This window comes from Culex pipiens, chromosome 1, assembly GCF_016801865.2.
Source record: "Culex pipiens pallens isolate TS chromosome 1, TS_CPP_V2, whole genome shotgun sequence".
Classification (NCBI taxonomy): Eukaryota; Metazoa; Arthropoda; class Insecta; order Diptera; family Culicidae; genus Culex; species Culex pipiens.
In genome coordinates, this window is record NC_068937.1 from 76,669,383 (window position 1) to 76,693,220 (window position 23,838).

The following is a 23,838-nucleotide window of genomic DNA, read 5'->3' on the forward strand; positions in this document are numbered from 1 at the left end:
TGGATTCGTGCAAAATAAATCATTTAAAAAAATCATGTGAAAGCATGAAGTTTTAGGTCCTTTTTTAACTTGTCAGATAAATTGAACAGCACTGTATAGAAGTTTGTATGGAGATCTAGGGTGGTTTTGACCATCTCAATAGAACAAAACTGTCTTTTTTTAAATTTATGTTTATTCAGATTTTCTTTTCCATGTACATTCATTCACTTAAAAATAATATTAAGTGTCCAATCACAATTATGAAATATTGTAGCTTTCGCTATTTAGTGTTTTCAAATGAAGGAGGTCCTACAATTACAAAACAGAAAAGGGATACCTTAAAATTAACTTATAAACTATATAGAGAGCGGATCTATGCAGCAGTCGAAATGCATCAATTATCTTATTGGACATAACATCCAATGTGTCAACCAATCATTTCCAGAATTTTGTTCTGAATCCTCTGAAGTTTTTTCTTCCTGATTAAGCAACAGCTTGTAGAAAATCAGCCCTTGAGAGGGAAAATAATAAGTTGAGTTTTGCAGCATTTGGAGTTTTTTTTGCCTTCCTAAGGCTATAATCCTGCTCTAAAAATGAACTTTTCACAGAAAGTCGAAAACTGAACAAATGTCTCTGTGTGTGTATGTGTGTGTGTATGTGACCAAAATTCTCACTGAGTTTTCTCAGCAATGGCTGAATCGATTTTGGTTAAACCAGTTGCATTCGATTTGGTTTAAGGTCCCATACGTACCTATTGAATTTTATAAAGTTTCGATATGTAGTTCAAAAGTTATGTATAAAAATGGGTTTTTGTATTTCTCCGGATGTTGGATAAGTGACCGGAAATCGATTCGAATATCGTCATGTTATACATCGTTGGTTAGGTAATCGCAACATTCCAACGAGTACAAAACATTGAAGATCTGGCAACCCTGTCTCGAGTTATAATCACTTAAGTGATATTTATGTACTTTTTTGAGGCCGGATCTCACTTAAATGTATTAAAACAATATCCGTATCCATCATCCAACCAACCGTTGACTGGGTAATTGAAAGACCTTTTTAATGAGCCCAAAACATTACAGATCTGGCAACCCTGTCTCGAGTTATAACCACTTAAGTGATATTTTTGTACTTTTTTGAGGCCGGATCTCACTTAAATGTATTAAAACTGTATCCGGATCCATCATTCAACCAACCGTTGATTAGGTAATCGCAAGACCTTTCCAACGAGTCCAAAACATTGAAGATCTGGCAACTCTGTCTCGAGTTATGATCACTTAAATGATATTTCTGTACTTTTTTGGCGGATTTTAAGAAATACTAGATGAAATTTGTGACCGGCTCCGTGGCTTAATGGTTACGGCTTCAACCTCACAAGGATCAAAACCCGGTTGGTACCTTTGAAATTTGGAATCAGGAATTTGAACTTTGAATATGAACAAAAACGAAATTGAATCAGGTAGGATTCGAACTCACACCTTTGGATTGGTGGCCTGGGACGCTAAGCAGTCAGCCATCAGAAGGTCCCCTCGTTCTTGAACTTTGGGTGTACAAACTATACTTTCCCATAATATCGCTACCGGCCAGCGGGTATTGGATTGGACCACACACACACACACACACACACACACACACACACACACACACACACACACACACACACACACACACACACACACACACACACACACACACACACGAACAGTCCTGCAGAAATGCCTGGACGAAGGACACTTCCCCGACCCGTGGAAGGTTCAAAAGCTCGTGTTGCTGCCGAAGCCAGGCAAACCACCGGGGGACCCATCATCGTATAGGCCTATATGTTTGCTGGACACCCTCGGAAAGCTTCTGGAACGGATCATCCTTAACCGGCTGACCAAGTACACGGAGAGCGAGCATGGCTTAGCAGCGAGGCAGTTCGGCTTCCGTAAAGGGAGATCCACGGTGGACGCCATCCGGAAAGTGGTCGAGAAAGCCGACGAAGCGCGGAGGAAAAAACGCAGGGGGAACCGTTGCTGCGCAATAATCACGATTGACGTCAAGAACGCGTTCAACAGTGCGAGCTGGGCGGCCATAGCAGCAGCGCTGCACAAAATGAAGGTGCCTGACTATTTGTGCATGATCTTGAAGAGCTACTTCGAGAACCGCGTGCTGGTCTACGACACTGCCGATGGACAAAAAACCGTTGTTGTTACCGCGGGAGTTCCGCAGGGATCCATTCTGGGTTCAGCACTGTGGAACGGAATGTATGACGGAGTGTTGACACTGGGGCTACCCAACGGCGTAGAGATTGTTGGCTTTGCAGACGACATAGTGCTGACGGTAACCGGCGAAAATGTCGAGGAGGTCGAAGTGCTGGCTATGGAGGCAATCGCAATGATCGAGAACTGGATGCTCGAGGTGAAGCTGCGGATCGCTCACCACAAGACGGAGATGATACTGGTTAGTAACCACAAAAAGGTGCAGCAGGCCCAGATACACGTTGGAGAACACGTCGTGCACTCGAAGAGAGCGCTCAAGTACCTCGGGGTGATGGTGGATGACCGGCTGAACTTCAACAGCCACGTCGATTACGCCTGCGAGAAGGCGGCTAAGGCGATCATGGCACTGTCGAGGATTATGCCGAACAACGCTGGACCCAGGAGCAGTAGGCGCCGCCTCTTGGCAAGTGTCGCGACGTCCATACTTAGGTACGGCGGACCGGTATGGTGGACGGCGCTGGGGACGAAGCGAAATCGAGCGCTGCTCGACAGAACGCAGAGACTGATGGCCATGCGGGTTGCAAGCGCGTACAGGACCATTTCGTCGGAAGCAGTTGGCGTCATAGCCGGAATGATCCCCATCGGCATCACACTGGAGGAGGACACCGTGCGCTACACCCGGAGAGGCACGAGAGGTATCCGGGAAGCTGCGAAAGCCGAATCGCTGGTAAGGTGGCAACGTGAGTGGGACACCACGGAGAAAGGCAGATGGACGCATCGGCTTATCCCGTCCGTATCCACGTGGGTGAGCAGAAGGCATGGAGAGGTCACCTTCCACCTCACACAGTTCCTGTCGGGCCATGGCTGCTTCAGGAAGTACCTGCACAGGTTCGGACATGCAGAGTCTCCTCTCTGTCCGGACTGCGTCGATTGCGAGGAAACACCGGAGCACGTGGTGTTCAGCTGCCCTCGCTTCGAGGCAGCGCGAAGCGAAATGCTGGCCATTATCGGAGCAGACACCAGCCCGGATAATGTGGTGCGAAGAATGTGCAGCGACATCGCCAAGTGGAATGCGGTCGTCGGAGCGGTGACGCAGATCACTTCGGCTCTCCAGCGGAGATGGAGAGACGACCAGAGGAGGAACGACTAGAAGCCTAGTCGAAAACCCACGAGTGTGGCTGTGAAGGAGAGCACGTTATGATGGTCGGCTCTACCAAATCGGTACACGTCTCGATGGTCACAGGAGTTGAGAACCCACGAGTGTGGCTGTGAAGGAGAGCACGTTATGACGGTTGGCTCTACCAAATCGGTACACGTCTCGATGGTCCAAGGAGAGGGCTGCATATGACTAACCGATCAAAAGCAACGCGATTCTTGGGCGCGGTTAAACCCTCGCATGGACTCATATGTATGTAGAACAGGAAATGGTTCTAGCACCCGGCATGGATCCTGTAAGTAGACTAGTGCAGAAAATGCAACGCCTCCCCCCGAAGTTATACCGAAAGGTGGTCCCGGGGGGAAAGGGCACGGCGTTCAAGGACTGGTTTAGTGGGTCGGGAAAACTCTTTTTGTTTTCCCAACCCCACACTACCTGAGAAATGAATTCTCAGGTGTCTGATAGCAGATTCCGACCTTGTAAAAAAAAAAAAAAAAAAAAAAAAAAAACACACACACACACACACACACACACACACACACACACACACACACACACACACACACACACACACACACACACACACACACACACACACACACACACACACACACACACACACACACACACACACACACACACACACACACACACACACACAACTAGATGAAATTTGTGTCCAAACCCATCGAATCATCAATAGTTGGTAAAGAGTGAGGAAGGTATCAACCGGTGGATTAAGTTATTTTTTTTTATTTAAATATACTTTATTGAATCTTCTTATAATAATTACATTTGATTTACATAATAAGTGGTCAGCTGTGGCTCTTCAGCTTTAGTTTGCTTTTCGTAATTTAAACACTGTTCATTTTCATAACTTTAAAAGTATTTGATTTATCACTTTTGTAACACTAGGTACAATGAGGAAAAAAATGTTAAGAAAACATAACCTAACCTAAAACTAACTTAAACTTACAATAAACTAAACCAATTCTTGAATCAAGGGGTATTCAGAAATAGCACATTTTTCCCTGAATTTCAAACATTTCTCTTGAATCTTCTGATCCAACATTTTTATTTCTGCTAAGTCATGAACACTTGATCTTGTCCAGCCAGGAACATTCAAAACCATTTTGAGTACTTTGTTTTGGACACGCTGGAGCTTCAATTTATGAGTTCTAGCGCAACACTCCAAAACAGGTACTGCATACTCAATAACGGGGTAAATTATTTGTTTGTAAACTGCTAGCTTATTTTTCAAAGAAAGCTTTGATTTTCTGTTAATTAAAGGGTACAAACACTTGATGAGAATGCTGCACTTGTTCAATATCTTGTCTACATGATGCCGAAACAAAAGTTTCGAGTCAAGTATGAGACCTAAATAGACAACTTCCTTTGACCAGGGTATCGAAACATCATTCAGTTTAATCAAAACATCATCCTTTGGGGCAAATCTGGCCGATTTAAGAGGAAAAATTATGGTTTGAGTTTTTGCTGCATTTATGCGAATTTTCCAGTCGCCAAAGTATCCGGAAAGAACGTCAGGACCCTTCTGAAGACGGCCAACTAAATATCTGGTTATTTTACCCTTATTAGATTCCTACTCGAAACTAGGTGTCCGAAGGCTTGATTGTTGAGGCAATTGCAAACCTCTTTTTACACCTAAGCTTCCATCCACCCCGGGATTCGAACTGACATCCTTTGGATTGTTATAGTCCAACTGCCTACCAGCGACTCCACTGAGACAGGACCCAGGGAGACGACTCCTACAGCTGGACTGAGCTAACGACCTAACCTTTATTAGGTTAGTCCGGGGCCAACATTTACTTCCCGTCCGACGGAAGGCGTGATCAGACAAATCTCGTTTCGAAAAATGCCACCGGGACCGTCTGGGATCGAACCCAGGCCGACTGGGTGAGAGGCAACCACGCTTACCCCTACACCACGGTCCCGGCCAACAGATGTAAACATATTGTACAGAAGTGGGCCAAGAATACTTTCTTGGGGAAACCCAGCAATAATGTTGAATAATCCAGAAGCCATCCCATTCAGAAAAACCCTGAACGGTCTCTCCGATAGATAGTTTTTTTTTTTATTTATATTTATTCAGATTTTTTCTTCCATGTACATTCATTCAGTTAAAATATTATTGAGTATCCAATCACAATCGATGACTTTTCACCTCAATTTTAAATACTAACAACTTTCATTTATTCATGAAATATTGTAGCTTTCACTATTCAGTGATTTCAAATGCACAGAAAAAAATCAATTCCCGTAATCGTGAATTAAGTTCACGAATGTGAGATCCACGAAGGAATTTATTCATGAGTATGGTGCATTTGCACCATAAACGTGAATATATTCCTTCGTGGTTCTCATAATCGTGAACTGACTTCACGGTTTCGAGAATTGATTTTTTTCTGTGTGTAGGAGGTCCTACATGTACAAAGTGACCGAGCCACGTAGCCTAGTGGTAACGCTCCCGCCTAGTAAGCGGTAGTTCGGGGTTCAAATCCCGGCTCGGACCAACGCAACTGGTGATCGTTTCTCTTCTGGATTCGATTTCTTAGTAAAGGGAAGGTAGTGTATCGTCACAAACTGGACCTAATCACGACACCTTAGGGAGGCGAACTATGGAATGTTAACATTAACCTTGACATGTTAACATTAAGTTGAGAATGAAATTGCCACTGAATCCGCTTTGTAAATGCCGGCCCCGATACTCTTCAAGGGTGTTCCCCTCAGGAACTGGGAAAGATTTACTTTTTTTTACTACATGTACAAAAGGGAAAAGGGATACCTTAAATAACTTATAAACTATATAAAGAGCGGATCAGTGTAGCTGAAGAGACTGCACTCATTTTTGTCGAAATGCATCAATCATCATATTGGACATAACATCCAAAGTGTCAACTTCGGCTAATGGATGAAGTTCACAGGTACTGAACCAGGGAGGAAGTTTCAGAATCATTTTCAGAATTTTGTTCTGAATCCTCGGAAGTTTTTTCTTCCTGGTTAAGCAACAGCTTGTCCAGATCGGTACAGCATAAAGCATGGCAGGTCTGAAAATTTGTTTATAACTGCCTTGATGACCTTCTCAAAGAGTTTGGACAAACTACTCAACAGACTAATGGGACGATAACTTGTTGGCGATGTTGGATCTTTTTGAGGCTTTAAAATTGGTATGACTTTGCCCAGCTTCCAATTGGTGGGGAAGTAACCAAGTTGCAAACATTTAATGAAAATATTGGCTAGATGTTTAAAGAACTGATCACTCTGTTTTTTCAACACTAGATTAAAAATGTTATCAAAGCCAGGAGCTTTCATATTTTTCATTTGTTTAACTGTAACTTTGACTTCCTCACCAGAAACATGGGAATCTGCAGGAAATTCAAAGGTAGAGTTATTAATTGTTGAAATACTATTGGCAACTGATGTTTCTTTACGACTGGTCATGGAAGTGCCAAGATTATGAGAACTAACAAAATGAAGCCCAAGTGCATTTGCCTTTTCCTCGGATGTAATCAAAGGAGAATCCTCAACAATAAGAGGAGGAATAGGCTTTGATTTGTTTTTAAGAACTTTTGAAAGTTTCCAAAATAGTTTTGAATAATTCCCAAGCTGGATTACATGTTTTGAAAATTCTTGATTTCTGATATTGTCAAGTCGGTCTTGTATGATTTTGTTAAAATTGTTCACTGAAATCTTTTATTCATAGTCCCCAGTCCGTTGATATTGTCTCCTATAAACATTCCTAAGTCTAATCAAGTGTTTAGTATCTACGTCGATATCAGTTACCTTAAAATTAACAGGAACGTTGGCAGCCTCTGCTTGGTTGATAGCCTGTTGGATCACCTCCAGCGAACGATCAATATCAGCAGAAGTTTCAGGGTGTTGATCATAGTCGATGCCACGTGAGAGGCGTGAGAGTTCCCATGGGTATGCCCTACAAGGGGAACCACGCCAGAACTTGATCTGAAAACTTTTCAAAATCCGTACCCACCCTAACACACACACACTTTGTTACACCCTACTAACATTCTTCAATTCTGCAATTGTTATTTCAAAAATTTTAATTCTAAAATTCCAAAATTCTAAAATTCTAAAAAACAGAAATTCTAAAATTCTAAAATTCTAAAATTCTAAAATTCTAAAATTCTAAAATTCTAAAATTCTAAAATTCTAAAATTCTAAAATTCTAAAATTCTAAAATTCTAAAATTCTAAAATTCTAAAATTCTAAAATTCTAAAATTCTAAAATTCTAAAATTCTAAAATTCTAAAATTCTAAAATTCTAAAATTCTAAAATTCTAAAATTCTAAAATTCTAAAATTCTAAAATTCTAAAATTCTAAAATTCTAAAATTCTAAAATTCTAAAATTCTAAAATTCTAAAATTCTAAAATTCTAAAATTCTAAAATTCTAAAATTCTAAAATTCTAAAATTCTAAAATTCTAAAATTCTAAAATTCTAAAATTCTAAAATTCTAAATTCTAAAATTCTAAAATTCTAAAATTCTAAAATTCTAAAATTCTAAAATTCTAAAATTCTAAAATTCTAAAATTCTAAAATTCTAAAATTCTAAAATTCTAAAATTCTAAAATTCTAAAATTCTAAAATTCTAAAATTCTAAAATTCTAAAATTCTAAAATTCTAAAATTCTAAAATTCTAAATTCTAAAATTCTAAAATTCTAAAATTCTAAAATTCTAAAATTCTAAAATTCTAAAATTCTAAAATTCTAAAATTCTAAAATTCTAAAATTCTAAAATTCTAAAATTCTAAAATTCTAAAATTCTAAAATTCTAAAATTCTAAAATTCTAAAATTCTAAAATTCTAAAATTCTAAAATTCTAAAATTCTAAAATTCTAAAATTCTAAAATTCTAAAATTCTAAAATTCTAAAATTCTAAAATTCTAAAATTCTAAAATTCTAAAATTCTAAAATTCTAAAATTCTAAAATTCTAAAATTCTAAAATTCTAAAATTCTAAAATTCTAAAATTCTAAAATTCTAAAATTCTAAAATTCTAAAATTCTAAAATTCTAAAATTCTAAAATTCTAAAATTCTAAAATTCTAAAATTCTAAAATTCTAAAATTCTAAAATTCTAAAATTCTAAAATTCTAAAATTCTAAAATTCTAAAATTCTAAAATTCTAAAATTCTAAAATTCTAAAATTCTAAAATTCTAAAATTCTAAAATTCTAAAATTCTAAAATTCTAAAATTCTAAAATTCTAAAATTCTAAAATTCTAAAATTCTAAAATTCTAAAATTCTAAAATTCTAAAATTCTAAAATTCTAAAATTCTAAAATTCTAAAATTCTAAAATTCTAAAATTCTAAAATTCTAAAATTCTAAAATTCTAAAATTCTAAAATTCTAAAATTCTAAAATTATAAAATTCTAAAATTCTAAAATTCTAAAATTCTAAAATTCTAAAATTCTAAAATTCTAAAATTCTAAAATTCTAAAATTCTAAAATTCTAAAATTCTAAAATTCTAAAATTCTAAATTCTAAAATTCTAAAATTCTAAAATTCTAAAATTCTAAAATTCTAAAATTCTAAAATTCTAAAATTCTAAAATTCTAAAATTCTAAAATTCTAAAATTCTAAAATTCTAAAATTCTAAAATTCTAAAATTCTAAAATTCCAAAATTCTAAAATTCTAAAATTCTAAAATTCTAAAATTCTAAAATTCTAAAATTCTAAAATTCTAAAATTCTAAAATTCTAAAATTCTAAAATTCTAAATTTCTAAAATTCTAAAATTCTAAAATTCTAAAATTCTAAAATTCTAAAATTCTAAAATTCTAAAATTCTAAAATTCTAAAATTCTAAAATTCTAAAATTCTAAAATTCTAAAATTCTAAAATTCTAAAATTCTAAATTCTAAAATTCTAAAATTCTAAAATTCTAAAATTCTAAAATTCTAAAATTCTAAAATTCTAAAATTCTAAAATTCTAAAATTCTAAAATTCTAAAATTCTAAAATTCTAAAATTCTAAAATTCTAAAATTCTAAAATTCTAAATTCTAAAATTCTAAAATTCTAAAATTCTAAAATTCTAAAATTCTAAAATTCTAAAATTCTAAAATTCTAAAATTCTAAAATTCTAAAATTCTAAAATTCTAAAATTCTAAAATTCTAAAATTCTAAAATTCTAAAATTCTAAAATTCTAAAATTCTAAAATTCTAAAATTCTAAAATTCTAAAATTCTAAAATTCTAAAATTCTAAAATTCTAAAATTCTAAAATTCTAAAATTCTAAAATTCTAAAATTCTAAAATTCTAAAATTCTAAAATTCTAAAATTCTAAAATTCTAAAATTCTAAAATTCTAAAATTCTAAAATTCTAAAATTCTAAAATTCTAAAATTCTAAAATTCTAAAATTCTAAAATTCTAAAATTCTAAAATTCTAAAATTCTAAAATTCTAAAATTCTAAAATTCTAAAATTCTAAAATTCTAAAATTCTAAAATTCTAAAATTCTAAAATTCTAAATTCTAAAATTCTAAAATTCTAAAATTCTAAAATTCTAAAATTCTAAAATTCTAAAATTCTAAAATTCTAAAATTCTAAAATTCTAAAATTCTAAAATTCTAAAATTCTAAAATTCTAAAATTCTAAAATTCTAAAATTCTAAAATTCTAAAATTCTAAAATTCTAAAATTCTAAAATTCTAAAATTCTAAAATTCTAAAATTCTAAAATTCTAAAATTCTAAAATTCTAAAATTCTAAAATTCTAAAATTCTAAAATTCTAAAATTCTAAAATTCTAAAATTCTAAAATTCTAAAATTCTAAAATTCTAAAATTCTAAAATTCTAAAATTCTAAAATTCTAAAATTCTAAAATTCTAAAATTCTAAAATTCTAAAATTCTAAAATTCTAAAATTCTAAAATTCTAAAATTCTAAAATTCTAAAATTCTAAAATTCTAAAATTCTAAAATTCTAAAATTCTAAAATTCTAAAATTCTAAAATTCTAAAATTCTAAAATTCTAAAATTCTAAATTCTAAAATTCTAAAATTCTAAAATTCTAAAATTCTAAAATTCTAAAATTCTAAAATTCTAAAATTCTAAAATTCTAAAATTCAAAAAATCTAAAATTCTAAAATTCTAAAATTCTAAAATTCTAAAATTCTTAAATTCTAAAATTCTAAAATTCTAAAATTCTAAAATTCTAAAAATTCTAAAATTCTAAAATTCTAAAATTCTAAAATTCTAAAATTCTAAAATTCTAAAATTCTAAAATTCTAAAATTCTAAAATTCTAAAATTCTAAAATTCTAAAATTCTAAAATTCTAAAATTCTAAAATTCTAAAATTCTAAAATTCTAAAATTCTAAAATTCTAAAATTCTAAAATTCTAAAATTCTAAAATTCTAAAATTCTAAAATTCTAAAATTCTAAAATTCTAAAATTCTAAAATTCTAAAATTCTAAAATTCTAAAATTCTAAAATTCTAAAATTCTAAAATTCTAAAATTCTAAAATTCTAAAATTCTAAAATTCTAAAATTCTAAAATTCTAAAATTCTAAAATTCTAAAATTCTAAAATTCTAAAATTCTAAAATTCTAAAATTCTAAAATTCTAAAATTCTAAAATTCTAAAATTCTAAAATTCTAAAATTCTAAATTCTAAAATTCTAAAATTCTAAAATTCTAAAATTCTAAAATTCTAAAATTCTAAAATTCTAAAATTCTAAAATTCTAAAATTCTAAAATTCTAAAATTCTAAAATTCTAAAATTCTAAAATTCTAAAATTCTAAAATTCTAAAATTCTAAAATTCTAAAATTCTAAAATTCTAAAATTCTAAAATTCTAAAATTCTAAAATTCTAAAATTCTAAAATTCTAAAATTCTAAAATTCTAAAATTCTAAAATTCTAAAATTCTAAAATTCTAAATTCTAAATTCTAAAATTCTAAAATTCTAAAATTCTAAAATTCTAAAATTCTAAAATTCTAAAATTCTAAAATTCTAAAATTCTAAAATTCTAAAATTCTAAAATTCTAAAATTCTAAAATTCTAAAATTCTAAAATTCTAAAATTCTAAAATTCTAAAATTCTAAAATTCTAAAATTCTAAAATTCTAAAATTCTAAAATTCTAAAATTCTAAAATTCTAAAATTCTAAAATTCTAAAATTCTAAAATTCTAAAATTCTAAAATTCTAAAATTCTAAAATTCTAAAATTCTAAAATTCTAAAATTCTAAAAATTCTAAAATTCTAAAATTCTAAAATTCTAAAATTCTAAAATTCTAAAATTCTAAAATTCTAAAATTCTAAAATTCTAAAATTCTAAAATTCTAAAATTCTAAAATTCTAAAATTCTAAAATTCTAAATTCTAAAATTCTAAAATTCTAAAATTCTAAAATTCTAAAATTCTAAAATTCTAAAATTCTAAAATTCTAAAATTCTAAAATTCTAAAATTCTAAAATTCTAAAATTCTAAAATTCTAAAATTCTAAAATTCTAAAATTCTAAAATTCTAAAATTCTAAAATTCTAAAATTCTAAAATTCTAAAATTCTAAAATTCTAAAATTCTAAAATTCTAAAATTCTAAAATTCTAAAATTCTAAAATTCTAAAATTCTAAAATTCTAAAATTCTAAAATTCTAAAATTCTAAAATTCTAAAATTCTAAAATTCTAAAATTCTAAAATTCTAAAATTCTAAAATTCTAAAATTCTAAAATTCTAAAATTCTAAAATTCTAAAATTCTAAAATTCTAAAATTCTAAAATTCTAAAATTCTAAATTCTAAAATTCTAAAATTCTAAAATTCTAAAATTCTAAAATTCTAAAATTCTAAAATTCTAAAATTCTAAATTCTAAAATTCTAAAATTCTAAAAATCTAAAATTCTAAAATTCTAAAATTCTAAAATTCTAAAATTCTAAAATTCTAAAATTCTAAAATTCTAAAATTCTAAAATTCTAAAATTCTAAAATTCTAAAATTCTAAAATTCTAAAATTCTAAAATTCTAAAATTCTAAAATTCTAAAATTCTAAAATTCTAAAATTCTAAAATTCTAAAATTCTAAAATTCTAAAATTCTAAAATTCTAAAATTCTAAAATTCTAAAATTCTAAAATTCTAAAATTCTAAAATTCTAAAATTCTAAAATTCTAAAATTCTAAAATTCTAAAATTCTAAAATTCTAAAATTCTAAAATTCTAAAATTCTAAAATTCTAAAATTCTAAAAATTCTAAAATTCTAAAATTCTAAAATTCTAAAATTCTAAAATTCTAAAATTCTAAAATTCTAAAATTCTAAAATTCTAAAATTCTAAAATTCTAAAATTCTAAAATTCTAAAATTCTAAAATTCTAAAATTCTAAAATTCTAAAATTCTAAAATTCTAAAATTCTAAAATTCTAAAATTCTAAAATTCTAAAATTCTAAAATTCTAAAATTCTAAAATTCTAAAATTCTAAAATTCTAAAATTCTAAAATTCTAAAAATTCTAAAATTCTAAAATTCTAAAATTCTAAAATTCTAAAATTCTAAAATTCTAAAATTCTAAAATTCTAAAATTCTTAAAATTCTAAAATTCTAAAATTCTAAAATTCTAAAATTCTAAAATTCTAAAATTCTAAAATTCTAAAATTCTAAAATTCTAAAATTCTAAAATTCTAAAATTCTAAAATTCTAAAATTCTAAAATTCTAAAATTCTAAAATTCTAAAATTCTAAAATTCTAAAATTCTAAAATTCTAAAATTCTAAAATTCTAAATATTCTAAAATTCTAAAATTCTAAAATTCTAAAATTCTAAAATTCTAAAATTCTAAAATTCAAAAATTTTCAAATTCTAGAATTCTAAAATTCTAAAATTCTAAAATTCTAAAATTCTAAAATTCTAAAATTCTAAAATCTAAAATTCTAAAATTCTAAAATTCTAAAATTCTAAAATTCTAAAATTCTAAAATTCTAAAATTCTAAAATTCTAAAATTCTAAAATTCTAAAATTCTAAAATTCTAAAATTCTAAAATTCTAAAATTCTAAAATTCTAAAATTCTAAAATTCTAAAATTCTAAAATTCTAAAATTCTAAAATTCTAAAATTCTAAAATTCTAAAATTCTAAAATTCTAAAATTCTAAAATTCTAACAAATTCTAAAATTCTAAAATTCTAAAATTCTAAAATTCTAAAATTCTAAAATTCTAAAATTCTAAAATTCTAAAATTCTAAAATTCTAAAATTCTAAAATTCTAAAATTCTAAAATTCTAAAATTCTAAAATTCTAAAATTCTAAAATTCTAAAATTCTAAAATTCTAAAATTCTAAAATTCTAAAAATTCTAAAATTCTAAAATTCTAAAATTCTAAAATTCTAAAATTCTAAAATTCTAAAATTCTAAAATTCTAAAATTCTAAAATTCTAAAATTCTAAAATTCTAAAATTCTAAAATTCTAAAATTCTAAAATTCTAAAATTCTAAAATTCTAAAATTCTAAAATTCTAAAATTCTAAAATTCTAAAATTCTAAAATTCTAAAATTCTAAAATTCTAAAATTCTAAAATTCTAAAATTCTAAAATTCTAAAATTCTAAAATTCTAAAATTCTAAAATTCTAAAATTCTAAAATTCAAAAATTCTAAAATTCTAAAATTCTAAAATTCTAAAATTCTAAAATTCTAAAATTCTAAAATTCTAAAATTCTAAAATTCTAAAATTCTAAAATTCTAAAATTCTAAAATTCTAAAATTCTAAAATTCTAAAATTCTAAAATTCTAAAATTCTAAAATTCTAAAATTCTAAAATTCTAAAATTCTAAAATTCTAAAATTCTAAAATTCTAAAATTCTAAAATTCTAAAATTCTAAAATTCTAAAATTCTAAAATTCTAAAATTCTAAAATTCTAAAATTCTAAAATTCTAAAATTCTAAAATTCTAAAATTCTAAAATTCTAAAATTCTAAAATTCTAAAATTCTAAAATTCTAAAATTCTAAAATTCTAAAATTCTAAAATTCTAAAATTCTAAAATTCTAAAATTCTAAAATTCTAAAATTCTAAAATTCTAAAATTCTAAAATTCTAAAATTCTAAAATTCTAAAATTCTAAAATTCTAAAATTCTAAAATTCTAAAATTCTAAAATTCTAAAATTCTAAAATTCTAAAATTCTAAAATTCTAAAATTCTAAAATTCTAAAATTCTAAAATTCTAAAATTCTAAAATTCTAAAATTCTAAAATTCTAAAATTCTAAAATTCTAAAATTCTAAAATTCTAAAATTCTAAAATTCTAAAATTCTAAAATTCTAAATTCATAAAATTCTAAAATTCTAAAATTCTAAAATTCTAAAATTCTAAAATTCTAAAATTCTAAAATTCTAAAATTCTAAAATTCTAAAATTCTAAAATTCTAAAATTCTAAAATTCTAAAATTCTAAAATTCTAAATTTCTAAAATCAAAAATTCTAAAATCTCTAAAATTCTAAAATTCTAAAATTCTAAAATTCTAAAATTCTAAAATTCTAAAATTCTAAAATTCTAAAATTCTAAAATTCTAAAATTCTAAAATTCTAAAATTCTAAAATTCTAAAATTCTAAAATTCTAAAATTCTAAAATTCTAAAATTCTAAAATTCTAAAATTCTAAAATTCTAAAATTCTAAAATTCTAAAATTCTGGTGAGCCAAAGTAGGTATTTGTTTTTCCCTGTTGAAGCATCTGCCTGTTTGAAACGAAGTTTCTAGAACTATCTCAGCACAGGCAGCAAAAAACAAACAAGAAAGTGGTCAAACAAACAAAAGTAAGCAATAAAATGGATGTAGTCGGCGAACCCAAATATACGTTCTATTTAAATTCAGAATTAGCCAAGGGGCAGAATGATTTACTCTTGAGTGTGCTAACAAAGAGCTAACTCATTCTTAATGTGATAAATCATTGACGTGAAGAGATGCACTGAGATGTATAAAAAAATGAATTAATTGACAAATGTTTATTTTAAGTTGTTAGAATCCGGAGTTTTGACTCAAGGTGGTTTTAAAAACACCAAAAAAATAAAATTTGTTTTATTGAACCTTTATAAAAAACAGAAGTGAGCTTTATAAAAGTTATAATCATCCCTCATATTCGGATCATTTTAGAGAATGTCCATATTCAAAAAATCATTAATTGAATCTGTAATTGAATATTTTCAGAGGCTTGGTAGCGGAAGTGTTAGATATAATTTACTTGACGGAAGAGAAACCACCCTTTATGTGCTAAAACGTAACAATGACAATTTATATTATTTCATTCAAATGGGTTATTTCAAACACTAGCAATTTGGAGGCTTTTTGTAAAAAGATAAATGTTTCAACAATTTTACCCTATTTTCTAGAATGACAAAAAATAACTTAATAAAAATGATCATCCGTTTCCAAGCACTGAACGATTTATTAAATGGAATGACTTTTGTTTAATGGTTGCTCATTCTGATCCGCACGCTGGAATGTTTAATTTTATATTTTAATCAACCAATCGAACTTACCCCAGCATAAATCTTCTTGAATTATTTCATTGTTTTTTAAGTTTTTCTAAGGATTACAGTCCTTTTTGTTCACGCGCTCATACCCTTCCTTTGTTTCCACTGACATGCTGCGCCTTAAGTACAAAATCTAACTAAGATTGAAAAACAAAAAAAACTGTCTCAAAAAGTAAAACGATTCGCGATACTTCCAAAGTGAGCGCTCCGTGAGCGAAAAATGAGCGCGAGTGCGAGCGTGGGGCAAACGCGAGCTGAAAAAATCGGAGCAAACGTGAGCGCGGGCAAACGTGAGCTAGCTCGCGCAGCGCTCCTCCTCACGAATGAGCGAAAAGTGAGTTCTCACGAGCGCGTGAGCGCGTGAGGAACGCAACACTGCTGAGGCTGGGACGCAGCAGCTGCGTCAAACTAAACCTGATCAAGCGAGTTCACGTGGCTGAGAAGGACGACGACATCTTCAAGGGTCTAGGCTGCTTGAACGGATTTGAATATGACCTTGACATCAAGCTGGATGTCAAGTTTGAGATTCGCCCAGCGCGCTTGATTCCGCACAAGATACGAGAAGAAGTTAAAGCGGAACTGGACAGCATGGTAAAGCTGGGCGTCATCAAGAAGCAAGAAGAACCAACCCCTGTGGTGAGCAACCTGGTCGTCGTCAGGAAGAACAAGAAGATCCGGCTGTGCCTTAGGGTGCCCAGAAAAAATGACCCCCTGCTCTAAAGCGGAAAACGGTTTATTGGGTTATTTTAAGCATCTGTGCGAAATTTGAGCGAAATTGGTTGAGATTAACCCATTGGTACCCGAGCCTAAAGTTGGTGAAAAAAATGATTTTCATACAAAAACGACTTTTTTAAATCGCTAATAACTTTTCAGGATTAAGTTTTACAGCTTTTGTATGTTCTACAAAGTTGTAGAGCATTAAATTTCCAATGAGAATCTCACTTTTGGGAATATTTGGATGTAAGTAGCGCACCGTGTAGACCAAACCGTAAGAAAATTGTGTTTTCCATACATTTTTTCGATTTTTCCCATACAAACTTCACCCCCGAGTATCAATGGGTAAATGTTAACCGATTTTGCTCATATTTGGCCCAGAGTCCTAAAATAGCTCAAGGAACAATATTCAGCTTGTGGAGCGAGGTTTTGATAAAAAGTCCCGTATTCTGGGCACCCTACTGTGCCTTGACCCTTCAGATGTTATCAAGAACGTCCTGCGTCGACACTACCCGCTAAGGACGATCGAGGAAATCGCTGGGAGGATTAAGAACGCTTCCTGGTTCATGATTCTCGATTGCAAGAAGGGGTTTTGGCAGATAAAGGTTTCTGAAGCTTCACAGAAGTACTTAGCGTTTGCCACACCTAGGGGAAGATTCTCGTGTCTCCGCATGCCTTTCTGTCTTGCACCGGCACCGGAAGTGTTTTAGAATCGCATCTCTACACTGCTTGAAGGCATCCCGAACGTCGATGTGTCGATGGACGACATATTGGTGTAAGCAGACAGCGAGGTGCAGCTCAGCGAGATCACAGCGGTGGTCTTGAAGCGGCTGCAGCTCAGCGAGATCACAGCGGTAGGTTTCAAGCAGCTGAACAAGGACAAATGCCAGTTCGGGGCGCGATCGGTCAAATTTGTGGGCCATATCGTGTCTGCTGAAGGATTGAAACCTGATGACGAGATGCTGGAAGCCATCCGCAGAATCAAAGTGCCAGATAACAAGAAGCAGTTCCAGCGCCTACTCGGGATGGTAACGTACCTTTCGAAGTTTTTCACTAACCTCTCGCAAGTCACAGCACCACTAAGACAGCTTCTTCAAAAGGACGTGGCCTGGCGTTGGGAGACCGATCAGCAGCATGCGTTCGAAAGCATCAAGGAGTTGCTATCAACTCTCCCAGTTCTAAAGTTCTACGACGTGAACAAGGAGAACGTCCTGTCTGTCGATTGCAGCTCACACTCGATGGGGGCGGTTTTGATGCAAGACGGACACCCGATCGCGTACGCCTCAAAATCCCTGATTCCAGCCCAGCAGAACTATCCCCAGATAGAAAAAGAAGCTTTTGCCATAAGATTTGGTTGCCAAAAGTTTCATTCGTACATCTTAGGAAGGCCAGTGAAAGTGGAAACGGATCACAAACCGCTCGAATCCATTTTCAAAAACGTTACTTAATCCACCGGAAGGTGGTTGCTGCCTTCCTCCTAAAAGCCTTGCAACCACACACTACGAAAGCTTTGGCTAACGCTTACTTAGTAAAGACACTATACATCTGAGTGCTGCCATCTAGGTATGATAAATTCAATGAACAATTTGAAAGCACTGCAGTGTTTGTGTGCGTGCACTGAGCGTAAAGTTCCGACAGCTATCCGCCGGAGCTTTCAAATTATGTAAATAATGACCCTTTTTAGTATCAACCAAAACAGTTTTTCGAACATATCTTTTAAAGTACTGCACCAAGCCGGATGAAATTTAAAAAAGACTTAAAGAACCTGAAGGCAAATCCAAAAACATAGATCCGGACAAAATCGGTCGAGCCAGTTCCGAGAAAAGTGAGTGAGAAAAAAAATTCTACGTCCATCCACACGCACAGACATTGATTCTGAGTCGATATGTATACGTAAAGGTATATCTGGGAGGCTTATTTAAAAAGTTCAATTTTTGAGTGATTTTATAGCCTTGCCTCAGTGAGGTGAGGAAGGCAAAAGCCGCTGGACAAAGCACCACCGAGATTGAAGCGGATTATCCTGGACGTGCAACCTTACGCGCCGGATGTGGTGTACGTCAAGGGAGTGGACGTCCCAATCGCGGACGCTCTGAGCCGCGATGTCGACAATCCCGCGAAGAAGAATGACGACGAACTGGAAGTGCACATCGTGATGAACGTGACGAGGTCGTGGATGAACCGGATCGTCACCGAGACGGACAAAGAAGAGGTGTTCAAAAAGCTGATGCAGGTTATCAACGAGGAATGGCCGGAAGTAATCACTCAGCTGGATCCGGAAATTCAACCGTTCTGGAACTTTCGAGACGAGCTGTCTACGTACGCTGGAGTAGTCTACAAAGGAGAGCGAATTTTGATTCCTTACTCACTGCGGCAAACCGTTCTGAAGGAGATTCATGCGGGACATTTCAGCATCCAATCCTGCATCAGACGAGCGAAGCAGTTGGTGTTCTGGCCTGGAATGAGTCGAGACATTCAGCAGTTTGTAGACGAATGTGGGCCGTGTCAAAAGTTCAGCCGAAGCAACGTCAAGGAGCCCAGGATTCCGGAGTACCCATTCCAGATTGTAGCTTCGGACATTTTTCACTTTAAAGGAGCGATCTACCTCGTTCTTGTGGATAGCTATTCGGGCTGAATCGACTTCAAGAAGCTACGAACCTTGGAGTCCTCGGAAGTGATCGAACATCTGGAATGGTGGTTTTCAGTGTGGGGAGCACCGGAAGAGTTTCACAGTGACAACGCACGGCAATATACGTCCCAGTTCTTCCAGAAGTTCGCCAAGGAGTGGAAGTTTAAACCGGTTACCTCAAGCCCTTATTATCCCCAGAGCAACGGCATGAACCGAACCGGCGTGTGTGTGCGTCGCGCGTTATTATCGCATCTCTGTGCGGCTCCGTGAAAGTGCCCTCAGAATCGCAGAAGTACCGTTCCGACGTGGCCGAAAGTGTGATCAATCAACGCCGAAGTGCGTCGCGAACCGGCATCGTGTGTTAGAATTGACCCGCAATCGACGGCTGGGCAATAAAAGTGAATTTATTTTTGCCATCCATCGTCGTCGTCGCGGGCAGGCAGAACAAAGCAAGAAGTGTGGTGTACCAACAAGACCTGTGGCAGTGCTGTTGTGTCGTTTGCGTATACGCACACTAATCGAAACCGCGCGCGGTGTGCCGAGAGTGCGAATTTTGAAAAAAAGAAAACAGGCAAAAAGTTTAGAACTTTTTTTTGCAAAAAATAAAAATTGTATTATTGTGAAATTGGTGCGCAGTAAAGTGAAGCGCATAAACACACGAACGCAGGACGTCCTCTTCCGGACATGAAGACCGTTAGGCTTCGAGATAAAAGCCCCGTTACGGTAGCGTGAGAAAACCGGGGCTAGGTCTCGGTAGCCCCTAGGTGGTTCTCCACCCCGAGACTAGGTAGCGCAGCCCTGATAAGGCTGCCTACCGAAAAAGAGGATCGCGAATGGCAAGAAGGCTAGAAATCCGGAACAAACGGCAGAAGCCCATAGAAAAGCAGACCACCGATTGGCGACTCGGCTCCTGGAACTGCAGGTCTTTGAATTTCTTGGGTTTCGAATTCGCCTTAGCGAAGGAGTTGCAACCTCGCAACTTCGATGTTGTGGCACTGCAGGAGGTGTGCTTAGAGGAGGAGCAGGTGCTAAACTGGCCAGGTCAGCAGACCAATTCCAGATTTTTTCTGAGCGGCGGCACGGACAAGAAGCTGGGTACCGGCTTTATCGTGCGGGGCAAGATGCAGGATCGCGTGTTCGGCTTCACGGCGTTCAGCGAGCGGATGTGTAAGTTGAGGATAAGAGGCCGTTTCTTCAACTACAGCATCATCAACGTGCACTGCCCCCACGAAGAAAAGACCGATGATGAGAAGGAAGCATTCTACGCGACGCTGGAGGATGTGTACGACGGCTGTCCGCGGCAGGATGTTAAAATCATCATTGGGGATTTGAACGCTCGGTTCGGAAGGGAGGAAATGTTTCGACCGACAATAGGTTCAGAAAGCCTACACGCGGTCACGAACGACAACGGCCAACGCTGCATCGACTTTGCAGCCTCCCGTGGAATGGTGGTCAGGAGCACCTATTTTCCTCGAAAGGACATCCACAAAGCCACCTGGACATCACCTGACCAACGGACGAAAACGCAAATCGACCACGTCCTGATCGACGGCCGATTCTTCTCGGACGTAACGCACGTGCGCACCTTTCGCGGTGCGAATATTGACTCGGACCACTACCTAGTTGGAGTTGACATGCGCTCAAAGCTGTCGACGGTGTTTAACCAACGCCGAAGCCGGCGGGCCCCTCCGTTCAACACCGCATGTCTTCAGAACGGGGAAGTGGCCCACAGTTACGCGCAGCAGCTGGAAGCGAATCTGCCAGGTGAGGAGGAACTTGGCGCAGCCTCGCTCGAAGATGGTTGGAGCCGTATTCGCTCAGCCATCGGCAGTGCAGCGGAAGCCACACTGGGTAGTGCGATCCGAGTCAGCCGAAACGATTGGTACGACGACGAGTGCCAACGGATTACCGCCGAGAAGAAGGCAGCTTACGACAGGAAGCTGCACAAGGCGACGAGAGGGAACGTGGAACGATACAGGCAGGCTCGGAATCGGCAGGTCGCGGTCTTCAAGCTTAAGAAGCGCCAGCAAGAAGACCGAGATTGCGCGGAAATGGAGCAGCTATTCCGAGCTAACGAAACGCGGAAGTTTTACGAGAAGGTGAACCGGTCCCGCAAAGGCTTCGTGCCGCGAGCCGACGTGTGCAGGGACAACGAGGGGAACCTGATCGTAAGCAAGAGCGAGGTGTTGGACAGGTGGAAGCAGTACTTCAACGAGCACCTCAACGGCGATGAAGCGGACGGAGACGGCGTTGGAGTCAACCTTGGAGCGCCCGCAGCTGATGAACAGTTCCCGGCACCTGATCTAGAGACGGTGAAGAGGGAGATCAGGAAGCTGAAGAACAACAGAGCTGCCAGCAAGGATCGGTTACCCGGTGAGCTCTTCAAATATGGAGGAGAGAAACTGGCGAGGGCGCTTCACTGCGTGATCTCCAAGATCTGGGAGGAGGAGAAGCTACCGGAGGAATGGATGGATGGTGTCGTGTGCCCGATCTACAAAAAGGGCGATAAGCTGGACTGCGGCAACTACCGCGGCATCACGCTTATTAACGCGGCCTACAAAATCCTCTCCCAGATCCTCTGCCGTCAGCTGTCACCCCATGCAAGGAGGTTCGTGGGGCCCTATCAAGCGGGCTTCACTGGCGCGCGCGCCACCACGGACCAAATATTTTGTCTCCGACAGATCCTCGAGAAATGTCGTGAGTACAACGTGCCCACACATCACATCTTCATCGATTTCAAGGCGGCCTATGATACAGTCGACCGCGAGCAGCTATGGCAGGTTATGCACGAGAACGGGTTTCCGGCTAAACTGACTCGACTGATCAAGGCTACCTTGGATGGTGTGATGTGTCACGTGCGTGTTTCGGGGGATTTAGCGGAACCCTTTGGATCACGTCGAGGGCTGCGGCAAGGTGATGGCTTATCCTGTTCGCTGTTCAACATCGTTCTTGAGGGCATCATTCGAAGGGCGGGCATCGAAACGAGTGGCACGATTATGAACAAGTCCTACCAGTTGCTTGCTTCTGCCGATGACATCGACATTGTGGCAAGAAACCTGGAGACGGTGATGGACGTCTACACCCGACTGAAGGTACAAGCAAGGCGTGTAGGACTTGGCATGAATACGACGAAGACGAAGTACATGAGAGGAAGGGGTTCGAAGGATGTCGGCCCCCCAAGCCTCACCCCTCTAACTGTGGATGGTGATGAGTTGGAGGAGGTGAGCGAGTTCGTGTACTTGGGATCGCTGGTAACCGCCGACAACGACACCAGCAAAGAGATCCGGACTCGTATTTTTGCTGGGAATCGTGCCTACTTCGGATTACGGAAGACCCTCACATCGGATCGAGTGCAACGCCGCACGAAGCTGACGATGTACAAAACACTGATTAGACCGGTAGTTCTCTATGGCCACGAGACCTGGACGATGCGGCAGGAGGACGAACGTGCCCTTGGAGTTTTCGAACGGAAGGTGCTACGAACGATCTACGGTGGAGTGCAGGTGTCTGACGGAGTGTGGCGAAGACGCATGAACCACGAACTGCACGCGTTTCTTGAAGAACCGACCATCGCCACCCAGGCGAAGATCGGGAGGCTCAGGTGGGCCGGCCATGTCGCCCGAATGGACGAAAGCCAGCCTGTCAGACTGCTTTTTGACCGCGCTGAACCAGCTGGCGGAACAGGCAGAAGAGCAGGGAAACCGCGCGCACGGTGGGGAGATCAAGTGAATGGTGACATCCGGAAGATCTGTAACCTGGGAAATTGGAGAGTAGCAGCCCAAGACCGAGAAAGATGGAAGCGTCTTCTTGCTACAGCACGCGTACCTGGTGCGCTATGCTGATTGGTATGGTATGTATGCAACGGCATGAGCGAGAGAGCGGTACAAGTCGCTAAAAACGTCCTGAAGAAGTGCCACGAAGATGGGAGTTCGAATCAGCTGGGCTTGTTGAATTACCGTAACATTCCGAGAAGCGATGCGCTGAAATCACCAAACGAGCGGATTATGAGTCGGGTCACCAAAACTCCTCTACCGATGATCGAGAACAAGCTGAAACCTACGGTTGTCGAGAACATGAAGCAATCTCTGGAAGTCGAACGCAACAAGCAGAAGGCGTACTACGATCAAGCCGCTCGTAGTCGTCAGGAGATGGAAGTCAACGACCGGGTGTTCGTCCAGAACCAGCTGACAAAAACTTGGGAACCAGCTCGAGTGATTGCCAAAACAGAACTTTCCAGATCCGTCATCATAGAGACGCAGAGCGGTGATATACTTCGTCGCACCACAAGACACTTGAGGACGTCTTCAGCCCAAATTCCGGAACAAACTGAAGCTGTTGCTGAGGCTCGCGATGAACCTATCCCGGATCGGTTGGTGTTGGGACCGACAACTGAACGCACTCCGGTGGCATCCACAACACCAACTGGAACATCGCAGCCATATTTTACTAGGACCGGTAGAATGTGGCCAAAAACATGTTAATGTAAACAAACTTAAACAATACACTGTATTTCTTCGTTGTAATTTTTTATCATTTTAACCGTGTTTTAATTACCTACCCGTATTTTCCAACGCCCACTGTGTTTCGGAGTGTTTGCTTTAGTGGAATTCTGTGGAGTGCACTTAATTCACATTCTGCTGGCTGTTACCGAGTTGTTTTTATCTGGTGGCAGATTAACTTC

The 23,838-nt window shown here is 35.5% G+C and overlaps 2 protein-coding genes across 3 annotated transcripts in view; one reads left to right on the top strand and one right to left on the bottom strand.

Annotated features, from left to right (window-relative positions):
• LOC120429837 (teneurin-a) overlaps positions 1-23,838 on the bottom strand; it is a 463,678-nt gene that overhangs the window by 378,515 nt on the left and 61,325 nt on the right. The gene's annotated exons all lie outside the window — the stretch shown is intronic.
• Positions 1-23,838, top strand: part of LOC120424813 (UNC93-like protein MFSD11) — an 85,959-nt gene that overhangs the window by 57,754 nt on the left and 4,367 nt on the right. The window lies entirely within an intron of this gene.